This window comes from Pseudorca crassidens, chromosome 11 (genome assembly GCF_039906515.1).
Source record: "Pseudorca crassidens isolate mPseCra1 chromosome 11, mPseCra1.hap1, whole genome shotgun sequence".
NCBI lineage: Eukaryota > Metazoa > Chordata > Mammalia > Artiodactyla > Delphinidae > Pseudorca > Pseudorca crassidens.
Genome location: NC_090306.1, coordinates 81270390 through 81282060, shown reverse-complemented (window position 1 = coordinate 81282060; position 11671 = coordinate 81270390). Strand labels below are relative to the sequence as shown.

Below are 11671 nucleotides of genomic sequence, written 5' to 3'. Positions count from 1 at the left end.
TGCAGTGCATTAAACCTACAAAGTACTCATAGCAAGAGTACGTAAAGAACCCCAAGAATTCGGTCAGGAAAATGCTAGCAATCCAACAGGCACATGTGAGGTACAGGCAATTCACAGTGGAAACTTGGGTGGTAAAAACATATTTTTTAAGAAGCTCAGTTTTACTACTAATCAGGGAGATGCAAATTGAATATAAAAGTATATACCTGAGGGCTTCCCTGGTGGCGCAGTGGTTGAGAGTCCGCCTGCCGATGCAGGGGACACGGGTTCGTGCCCCGGTCCGGGAGGATCCCACATGCCGTGGAGCGGCTGGGCCCGTGAGCCATGGCCACTGAGCCTGCGCGTCCGGAGCCTGTGCTCCACAATGGGAGAGGCCACAGCGGTGAGAGGCCCGCGTACTGCAAAAAAAAAATATATATATATATATATATATATCTGAGCACTACTTCCTTGGCATTCAGACTACGGAAACTCTCAAACGTGTGCACAAGGGTGCTGTGAGTGAATATGAGTGTTCACTGTAAAATGGTTTAAAAGAGCAAGACACTGGAAACAACCCAAATGTCCACCAATTGTACCATAAATTGTGCTATAATTTAGTCAATGGATTACTACCACACAGCAGTTAAAATAAATGACTAGAGCTAATGATCCATATGAATAAATCTGAAAAGCATAATATTGAAACAGAAAGAGCAAGCTGCAAGGACTTATACAGGATGGTATTATTTATATCAAGCATAAAAAGTACAATATTATAAATTTTACAGGTACATAAATATGTAATAAAAAATATAAAAACAGTCACAGAAATCGTAAACCAGATAGCGGTTACTTCTGAGGAGAAAAAGATGAAAATGAACTAGGAGAGAGTTCACAGGGCATCAAATGTGTCTATTATGTCTTACTTTTAAGCTATCTGAAGCAAATACAGCAAAATGCCAACACTGGGTGATAGATCCATGAGTGTTATTTTATTCTCTATGCAATACTTCTCTCTGTGCTTTGAGATTTTTTTTATGAAAGTAAAAACAAGGTTATCGACATTTAAATTCAGATTATTTCAAAATTACTCTAAAATGTAAAAAAGAATGAAAACAAACTATGCTTTTAAGGGTTGGTCAAGCCAAGTTTAACATTATTTCCAAAGAATAAGTTAAAGCTACAGTGCCTTTATACATATTTCACTGCCACTTAACCAACGCTAGATGTCACTTTACTTCATTCATTTAGTTTAACGTGAGCGCTTTTAGTTGAAATTAGATGAACTTGAGTATGTCTTATACATTTTTTTCCTCCAGTTGATATAGAGAACAAGGAAAACTGAGAGTGTCTTCTGCTATATATCCATCCTGGAAGGTGAGGGATATGTCTATTTTGGTTCATCGTTTTTATCCTCAACATCTGCACATAATACATCTGCAAAAATATTGTTAACTGAACAAAGGATATGAGACTTTAACAGAAGAAATGTTTAATATTACCAAAATCTATAACATTACATTTAGAACAGTTTTTCTTGCAAATGGTAGCTAGGTATTTGAAGGGTTTTCCAGGGAAAGTTTGTGGTCAGCGGGGATGGGACATCATTTCAAATCTTTCTCTTTTTTTTAGCCATGTCCTGAGGCTTGCAGGATCATAGTTCCCTGACCAGGGATTGAACCTGGGCCCTGGCAGTGAAAGCGCCGAGCCCTAACCACTGGACCACCAGGGAATTCTCATTTCAGATCTTTTAATCCAAAATTGTATTGTATTTTTTTTCGTTGTTGTTGTTTGGTTTTTTTAAATTAATTTTTATTGGAGTATAATGGCTTTACAATGTTGTGTTAGTTTCTGCTGTACAGCAAAGTGAATCAGTTATACATATACATATATCCCTCTTTTTTAGATTTCCCTCTTTTTTAGATTTCCTTCCCATTTAGGTCACCACAGAGCACTGAGTAGAGCTCCCTGTGCTATACAGTAGGTTCTCATTAGTTATCTATTTATACATAGTAATGATTATATGTCAATCCCAATCTTGTATTGCATTTTATTGGAGCACTGGATCTTCCATGAACAAAGACTCCCTAAATCAATAATTGTTACCTTTTTAGGGGGATAATGACCTTTGATAATCATGAAAAACATGGAGGGGCTTCCCTGGTGGCGCAGTGGTTTAGAATCCGCCTGCCGATGCAGGGGACACGGGTTCGTGCCCCGGTCTGGGAAAATCCCACATGCCGCGGAGCGGCTGGGCGGCTGGGCCCGTGAGCCATGGCCGCTGAGCCTGCGCGTCCGGAGCCTGTGTTCCGCAATGGGAGAGGCCACAACAGTGAGAGGCCCGCGTACCGCAAACAAAACAAAACAAAAAAGGCACTCTCTGAAAAATTTCATATAAACACACAAAAATTTTTCATGCAGTTTCTGCAGATTTGAAGACCTCGGCTCATTAAAGCTCCTGCAGGGGCCCCAGATTGAGATCCCCTGCTTGAGATAGGCAAAAGCACTTGCCTAGGTGCTTTTCCTGAGCCTCTTAAACGCTGCTTTCGCTCTGGCAATAACCAGAATGTGCATCTGAGGCCTGCACACATGATGGGGGCTTAACGATTTGATCGTGTGAATGAAAGGTATAGAAACAAACCCCGTAAATTCAGGTATTAACCAATCATGGGCAATATCTACTTTGGAAATATCTGGCTTATAGATACGAATCAAAGTATTTACATATATATATATATGTTTTTTCCTATAAAAATATTTAAGAAAAGAAAAAAATGTAATAATATATTTATTTGCTAAGATATTTATTGAAAGGTTATTCTTCCTTGCGGAGCAAACTAAATCCCAGGAATTGCTCCACAAATTAAAAATATTTCCTGTGCCCCCTTGTCCAACTCTTTTCATTTTATGCATTCTAAATGGAATGAACTATTTTAATTTTTTATTATTGATTTTCTTGCATAATAAATAGTTCAAAAGTAATCTTTAGCACCAAACTAGGTGATAGTAGTTGATTTTATGAATTCAAGTTAATGAAATTTCACTATATAGTGTAAAGATACTCAAAATCAAATAAGTCTGAAACCTCTTTATCTTCTTTGTTTCAAATTCTTCCCTTATTCAAAAGGCCTCCCCTCTTTCTAGAAACTCTCAGTTCTGTTAGTCATTCTCAATCTACCAATAGCAGGTGTTGAAAGACAAACAGGATTCTTCTTTAACATGACAATTCTTTTTATTTAAACAACTTAGGCCATAGTTAACAGTAGATATATTGGGCCAGTTTTTTTAAATTGTAGTTTTACTCAATAGAGATTATGTTAATGCTGTGGGAATTGCACCAGACTTTATTTTTCTCCTATTATGCAACCATACTACATGTGTAAGGCCATGGTAAAATAAACTAAGAGTATTTTAGAGTCCTGATTTGGTGCAATGACTCTGTATAGAACTATCCAGTTATAGCACCCATTGTGAAATTACATGTAGAAAACGGAACCTGCTATAAGAGAACAGAATCTGTCTTGGGTTCTCATTATTTGTCCACCAAAAACTTTCACAATCCTAATAGAAAAGAACATATGGCCTTTATCAGAGGTATAAAAGGCTGCATTGCAGCTGTTTTATTTGGGCAATTAAAAATTAAGAGCTCTGTTTCCTTAAAGCAAAGACCTGTATTCTGATCCTTATTTATAATTGACAATGCTCCTAGGATGTTTTCTTAAAGAAAATGATCAATATAAACTTTTTAACTCTATGGAGAAAAACATATTTTCACAGCTAAATATTTAATCATTTACCCAATATAATCTCTAAATTTTCAGTTATTGATTTAACTATTTCTCTCTGGCCTTAGAATTTAGAAACATTTGATCTTCATAAAAACTATTAGCATAAGTGCTTAATTGAAAGACCAACCTTTTCCTAGGAGGAAATCATCTATATGAGCCATGGCTTAATCAATAGACTCGTATTTCCAGTTCTATAGCCAAAATCTTGGAATAACATTTGATAATTCTGTCAATTTCTGGTTCTGTGATAAAATATTTTGCTTTTATATGATAATACCATATGCTAAATTTAAGTGTTTACCATCATTATTGACACTTTAAAAATTATTAGCATGTTTTGTTTAGAATTTCTCAGTTTGGGGAGTTCAGTGAGGACTGTTGGGAGATAGCATCAGACCCAGGCGTTCCTAAAAGCTGGCTCCACCTCCTTCCTCATGCTGCTCCTTGGAAAAATAGACTTTCTTTCTGTTTCAAGTTATGTCTCCTTTTCCTTGCATTGTAAGCGTATCTCAAGGTCTTACAGTCTTTTCTCCTTCTTATTAACATAATAGAAGTAATTGGGGGCAGATGGGAATCCAATAAAGTATAATTTTGGCCAAACAGAAAATATGTTACACTCCTGATTAAATCCCACCTGTATCCCTCACCCCCAAAGAATGTTAAACGTCACAAGAGCAGAAACCTGGTCTGTGTTATTTCCCACAGAATCCCCAGTGCCTGAAAGAATGCCCGGCACATCGAGAGAACTCAGTCAGTATTGACTGAATGAATGTGTGAGCGAATCCAGTGTTCAGGATTGTGTGACTCTGGCTTTGGGAGAAGAAGCCTGTCTCAGTTCTCACAGTCTCCACTCGCCAAGTAACATCATGATTTTTAAAGATTACCAAGAAGCATTCTTAATTTTAAACATTCTTTAAATTCACAGAGAAAGGGCTTCCCTGGTGGCTCAGTGGTTGGGAGTCCGCCTGCCGCTGCAGGGGACACGGGTTCGTGTCCCGGTCCGGGAAGATCCCACATGCCGCAAAGCGGCTGGGCCTGTGAACCATGGCCGCTGAGCCTGCGTGTCCGGAGCCTGTGCTCCGCAACGGGAGAGGCCACAACAGTGAGAGGCCCGCGTTCTGCAAAAAAAAAAAAAAAAAAACACCCATTCACAGAGAAAGTTCTACCTCTGAAGTGATCATGATAAAATGGTCTTTATATATTTTCTGGTATCCTGAGTCACTAGGTTGTTTAAAGACTTTCACAAGTTAATAAATCAACTACATTTATTTTTGCATACAGAATCACTAGATTTTGTCAAATTAGATTCATTTTATATATTTTAAGAGAATTTTTTAAAAATCATAGACACCATTGGTTTTGGTATCAAACAAATACTAGGTAACTTTTGTGACCACTTTAACTCACTTATATGGAAGGTCCCCGATTTATGATGGCTGGACCTATGATTTTTTGACTTTACAACAGTGCAAAAGCGATTCACATACAGTAGAAACTGTCCTTTGACTTTTGATCTTTTCCTGGGCTAGTGACATGTGGTACAATTTCTCATGATGCTGAGCAGTGGCAGTGAGCTGCAGTTCCCAGTCAGCCACACAATAATGCGGGTAAACAACTGACACACTTACAACCATCCTGTTTTTCACTTTCAGCACATTATTCAGTAAAGTACATGAAATATTCAACACTTTATTATAAAATAGGCTTTGTGTTAGATGATTTTGCCTAACTGTAGGCTAATGGAAGTGTTCTGAGCACTTTTTTTTTTGTGTGGTACACGGGCCTCTCACTGTTGTGACCTCTCCTGTTGCGGAGCACAGGCTCAGAGGCCATGGCTCACGGGCCCAGCTGCTCCGCGGCATGTGGGATCTTCCTGGACCGGGGCATGAACCCATGTCATCGGCAGGCGGACTCTCAGCCACTGCGCCACCAGGGAAGTCCTGAGCACATTTAATGTAGGCTGGGCTAAACTATGATGTTCGGTAGGTTCAATGCATTTTCAACTTATGATATCTTCAATTTACAATGGGTTTATAAGACTACAATCCCATCGTAAGTCAAGGAAGACCTGCACTCAAATCCTTAGAGTTCCACAGTGTTCTTTGCTTGAAATCTGAATTTGTATGAGGCGAATCTATATCACAAATAATGCTGAAATATAAGAAAAATTTTAGAAGCTTCTCAACCTCATGTCTAATCATTTGAGCTGGCCAACGGTGGAAGGGCCATCTACCTTGGAAAAGGGTAAACACCTGGCTAGAGTGTGGACTCTGCAGCCAGACCATCTGTATGAGGATCCTGGATCAGCCACTTACCAGCAACGTGACCTGAGGCGAATCACCTATCTTCTCCTTGCCTCACTTCCTTATCTGTAAAGCAGGGATGATGAACATACCTTGGTCAGAGGGCTGTTATGAGACCACTTGAGTTAATGTCTGTGAACTCTTCAGAGCAGTACCTGGAGCATAATTAGTGTTTTGCTAAACAAACAAGAAACGTGTAACAGTAGATGTTAAATGACTATCATCCAGAGATGTTATAAAAGAGATTTTTGCACGTTCAGAAAGATGACATCTAAGCTCCCTTCCAGGCTAAATTCTATTATTCTACTCACCTCTGTGTACCCTGCTCCTATGACACGCCTACCCAGTGTATCCCAAACATTCCTTATTCACTTTAAACCTTCACTCCTGCCTTTGGAGAATGTCTTCCCTGCCCTTCTTTAGCTTATCCAAATCTTAGCTGCCCTTCTTCTTCTTCTTCTTTTCTTCTCCTTCTCCTTCTCCTTCTCCTTCTCCTTCTTCTCCGTCTCCTTCTCCTTCCTCTTCCCCTTCTCCCTTCTCCCTTCTTCCTTCACCCTTCTCCTTCCTCTTCTTGGCACACCAGTCTCTGGTGTGTTTTATTGCTTTATATCATTCTCTGTTTGTTTTACGTGCAATTATTTTATTCTCAATCAGATGTAAGCCTCTTGAGAACAGTCTTACGCTTCACTTATGTTTCCCAGCACATAAATAAATATGTATTAAATGAATAAATGGTAGGGGGAAAGCAAATCAGAAATCAATTCTTTAGTGATAATTAAATGCAATTAAAGTGGATTATATAGCCAGTGTTTATATTATATATTATATATATATAATATATATCCAATAAGCAGTTCTTATTCCTAAAGAAACATTGGTTCATAACTCCTCCTTCACTTTTTTGTGGTCTGATCTACTGTTGGTGAAACATTTGTAGATTAGCTGGTTTCCCTTCATTCCTTCTCTTCTGAAATGTGTGGTAAAGTAAAAATGCCTAGAGCAATAATTTGTGGATAAAAAACAGCTGCACATGAAAAATAATTGATGTGGTTTTAAAATTACCCTGAGATGGAAATTAAAATGCCTTTTCAACCTATGCTCTAAAAAGAGTGCTGAAACTAATTCCTTGTTAATCATGAAATGGAAGCAGAAGAAGACACAAATTTTTGAATAGTCAATTGATTTTGGATAAATAGAGGTTTTAAATTTTGTACATTATATTTTAAAATCTTCAGTTCTATGAAAGGACATATCTGTAGTTAAAGAAAGTCTTATCTATACCGTTAGTAATGTGAGTAAATTGTTTTCCATAATTATAAATAAGAAAGCTGATCACTCTGACTTCTTTATAAGTTAATTTTCTTTTAATTTTTTTTTGTAGTTTTAATTCTTTTTCCTATTATGCCTCTGATATTTTCCGAGGAGTGAACCAAATGGCAAATATTCTTTATTCATCTTTTTCCAAGGGGAGGTTATCAGTGTGTGCTGCCTTCATGCCACCTATACCTGGTATGCAGGTATGTGAATGATGCCAGACATTGGGACAAGACTGGAGAATTCACAAAATAATATTCTATTAACATGACACAGATAACACTTGACTGACTCTTTAAACTCTAGATCTACAGAGACCTATCCTTTCTAAACTCATAAAAATACTTTTTCTCTATTCACTTTCTCCTTCATCTGAAATTCTTAGCTCTAGAAGATATGCCTGTTAAGAGAATTCTAATTTCCTGGTTTTATTTTTATAGAGAATGCCTGAGAAATATTTAAAAACAATACTTTCCTTTAGAAAGAAATCAAGCAGGAAATAGAAAAGGTTTTATCATTATTATTTAAATTGCTGTATCTCTTAGCTAATTCACACAGGAAGCCTAAAAATTAAGCAGCATTAAAATGGGATGCGGGGCTTCCCTGGTGGCGCAGTGGTTAAGAATCCACCTGCTAATGCAGGGGACATGGGTTTGAGCCCTGGTCCGGGAAGATCCCACATGCCGCGGAGCAACTAAGCCTGTGCACCACAACTACTGGAGCCCGAGCTCTGCAACAAGAGAAGGGACCGCAATGAGAAGACCACACACCGCAAGGAAGAGTAGCCCTCACTCTCCGCAACTAGAGAAAGCCCGCACGCAGCAACGAAGACACAACGCAGCCAAAAATAAATAAATAAATTTATTTATTATTTTTTTTAAATGTGATGAGTCACTGGCATATTTCTCTTCTTGATTTGAGCCTGTTGTTAATTTCAATACTCATAAACGGTACTTAAGCATAAAATTTAAAAATATGTACAAAAAAGTACATGTATTTTGCTTAATTTTTGAGCTCTAAGACTTATGACGTTTAGCAGAGTCTGTACAAAAAATAAAATATTCTAAGTACTTATCACATTCACTATATCTTAACAGTTTGCTTTGTTAGTAAGGGAAATTGCTATAAAATTATATAAACAAGTTTAATCTCAAATAAACAACCTAACCTTACACCTAAAGCAATTAGAGAAAGAAGAATAAAAAAACCCCAAAGTTAGCAGAAGGAAAGAAATCATAAAGATCAGATCACAAATAAATGAAAAAGAAATAAAGGAAACAATAGCAAAGATCAATAAAATTAAAAGCTGGTTCTTTGAGAAGATAAACAAAATTGATAAACCATTAGCCAGACTCATCAAGAAAAAAAGGGAGAAGACTCAAATCAATATAATTAGAAATGAAAAAGGAGAAGTAACAACTGACACTGAAGAAATACAAAGGATCATGAGAGATTACTACAAGCACCTATATGCCAATAAAATGGACAACCTGGAAGAAATGGACAAATTCTTAGAAAAGCACAACCTTCTGAGACAGAACCAGGAAGCAATAGAAAATTTAAACAGACCAATCACAGCACTGAAATTGAAACTGTGATTAAAAATCTTCCAACAAACAAAAGCCCAGGACCAGATGGCTTCACAGCCAAATTCTATCAAACATTTAGAGAAGAGCTAATACCAATTCTTCTCAAACTCTTCCAAAATACAGCAGAGGGAGGAACACTCCCCAACTCATTCTATGAGGCCACCAACACCCCGATACCAAAACCAGACAAAGATGTCACAAAGAAAGAAAACTACAGGCCAATATCACTGATGAACATAGATGCAAAAATCCTCAACAAAATACTAGCAAAGAGAATCCAACAGCACATCAAGTGGGGTTTATCCCAGGAAGGCAAGGATTCTTCAATATACGCAAATCAATCAATGTGATAAATAATATTTACAAACTGAAGGATAAAAACCATATAATCATCTCAATAGATGCAGAAAAAGCTTTCGACAAAATTCAACACCAATTTATGATAAAAACCCTCCAGAAAGTAGGCATAGAGGGAACTTACCTCAACATAATAAAGGCCGTATATGACAAACCCAAGGCCAACATCGTCCTCAATGGTGAAAAACTGAAATCATTTCCACTAAGATCAGCAACAAGACAATGATGCGCACTCTCACTGCTATTATTCAACATAGTTTTGGAAGTTTTAGCCACAGCAATCAGAGAGGAAAAGGAAATAAAAGAAATCCAAATCGGAAAAGATGCTACCAGAAAACTACTAGAGCTAATCAATGAATTTGGTAAAGTCGCAGGATACAAAATTAATGCACAGAAATCTCTTGCATTTCTATACACTGATGATGAAAAATCTGAAAGAGAAATTAAAGAAACACTCCCATTTACCATTGCAGCAAAAAGAATAAAATACCTAGCACTAAACCTACCTGAGGAGACAAAAGATCTGTAGGCAGAAAACTATAAGACACTGATGAAAGAAATTAAGATGATACAAACAATGGAGAGATATACCATATTCTTGGATTGGAAGAATCAACATTCTGAAAATGACTCTACTACCCAAAGCTATCTACAGATTCAATACAATACCTATCAAACTACCAATGGCATTTTTCACAGAGCTAGAACAAAAAATTTCACAATTTGTATGGAAACACAAAAGACCCCGAATAGCCAAAGCAATCTTGAGAAAGAAAAACGGAGCTGGAGGAATCAGGCTCCCTGACTTCAGACTATACTACAAAGCTACAGTAATCAAGAGAGTATGGTACTGGCACAAAAACAGAAATATAGATCAATGGAACAGGAGAGAAAGCCCAGAGATAAACACATGCACCTATGGTCAACTAAACTATGACAAAGGAGGCAAGGATATACAATGGAGAAAAGACAGCCTCTTCAATAAGTGGTGCTGGGAAAATTGGACAGCTACATATAAAAGAATGAAATTAGAATACTCCCTAACACCATACACAAAAATAAACTCAAAATGGATTAAAGACCTAAATGTAAGGCCAGAAAGTATCAAACTCTTAGAGGAAAACATAGGCAGAACACTCTATGACATAAATCACAGCAAGATCCTTTTTGACCCACCGCCTAGTATAATGGAAATAAAATAAAAAATAAACAAATGGGACCTAATGAAACTTCAAAGCTTTTGCAAAGCAAGGGACACCATAAACAAGGCAAAAAGACAACCCTCAGAATGGGAGAAAATATTTGCAAATGAAGCAACTGACAAAGGATTAATCTCCAAAATTTACAAATAGCTCATGCAGCTCAGTATCAAAAAAACAAACAACCTGATCCAAAAATGGGCAGAAGACCTAAATAGACTTTTCTCCAAAGAAGATATACAGATTGCCAACAAACACATGAAAGGATGCTCAACATCACTAATCATTAGAGAAATGCAAATCAAAACTACAATGAGGTATTACCTCACAGCGGTCAGAATGGCCATCATCAAAAAATCTACAAACGATAAATGCTGGAGAGGGTGTGGAGAAAAGGAACCCTCTTGCACTGTTGGTGGGAATGTAAATTGATACAGCCACTATGGAGAACAGTATGGAGGTTCCTTAAAAAACTAAAAATAGAACTACCATGTGACCCAGCAATTCCACTACTGGGCATATACCCTGAGAAAACCAAATTCAAAAACAGTCATGTCCACAATGTTCATTGCAGCTCTATTTACAATAGTCAGGACATGGAAGCAACCTAAGTGTCCATCGACAGATGAATGGATAAAGAAGATGTGGTACATATACACAATGGAATATTACTCAGCCATAAAAAGAAATGAAATTGAGTTATTTGTAGTGAGGTGGATTGACCTAGAGTCTGTCATACAGAGTGAAGTAAGTCAGAAAGAGGAAAACAAATACCGTATGCTAACACGTATATATGGAATCTTAAAAAAAAATGGTTCTGAAGAACATAGGGGCAGGACAGGAATAAAGATGTAGACGTAGAGAATGGACTTGAGGACACGGGGAGGGGGAAGGGTAAGCTGGGACGAAGTGAGAGAGTGGCATGGACTTATATATACTACCAAATGTAAAACAGATAGCTAGTGAGAAGCAGCCGCATAGCACAGGGAGATCAGCTCAGTGCTTTGTGACCACCTAGAGGGGTGGGATAGGGAGGGTGGGAGGGAGATGCAAGAGGGAGGAGATATGGGGATATATGTATATGTATAGCTGATTCACTTTGTTATAAAGCAGAAACTAACACACCACTGTAAAGCAAT

At 37.5% G+C, this 11671-nt stretch overlaps 1 long non-coding RNA gene across 1 annotated transcript in view; it reads right to left on the bottom strand.

Moving 5' to 3' along the window:
• Positions 1-212: 212 nt before the first annotated feature.
• The window catches only part of LOC137202289 (uncharacterized), a 29392-nt gene continuing 17933 nt past the window's right edge, over positions 213-11671 (bottom strand). Inside the window, exons 2-3 of the long non-coding RNA XR_010932532.1 lie at positions 6086-6139; positions 213-398 (exon numbers count right to left, since the gene is read on the bottom strand). This is a non-coding gene — a long non-coding RNA (uncharacterized lncRNA). The remainder of the gene's footprint in view (positions 399-6085; positions 6140-11671) is intronic.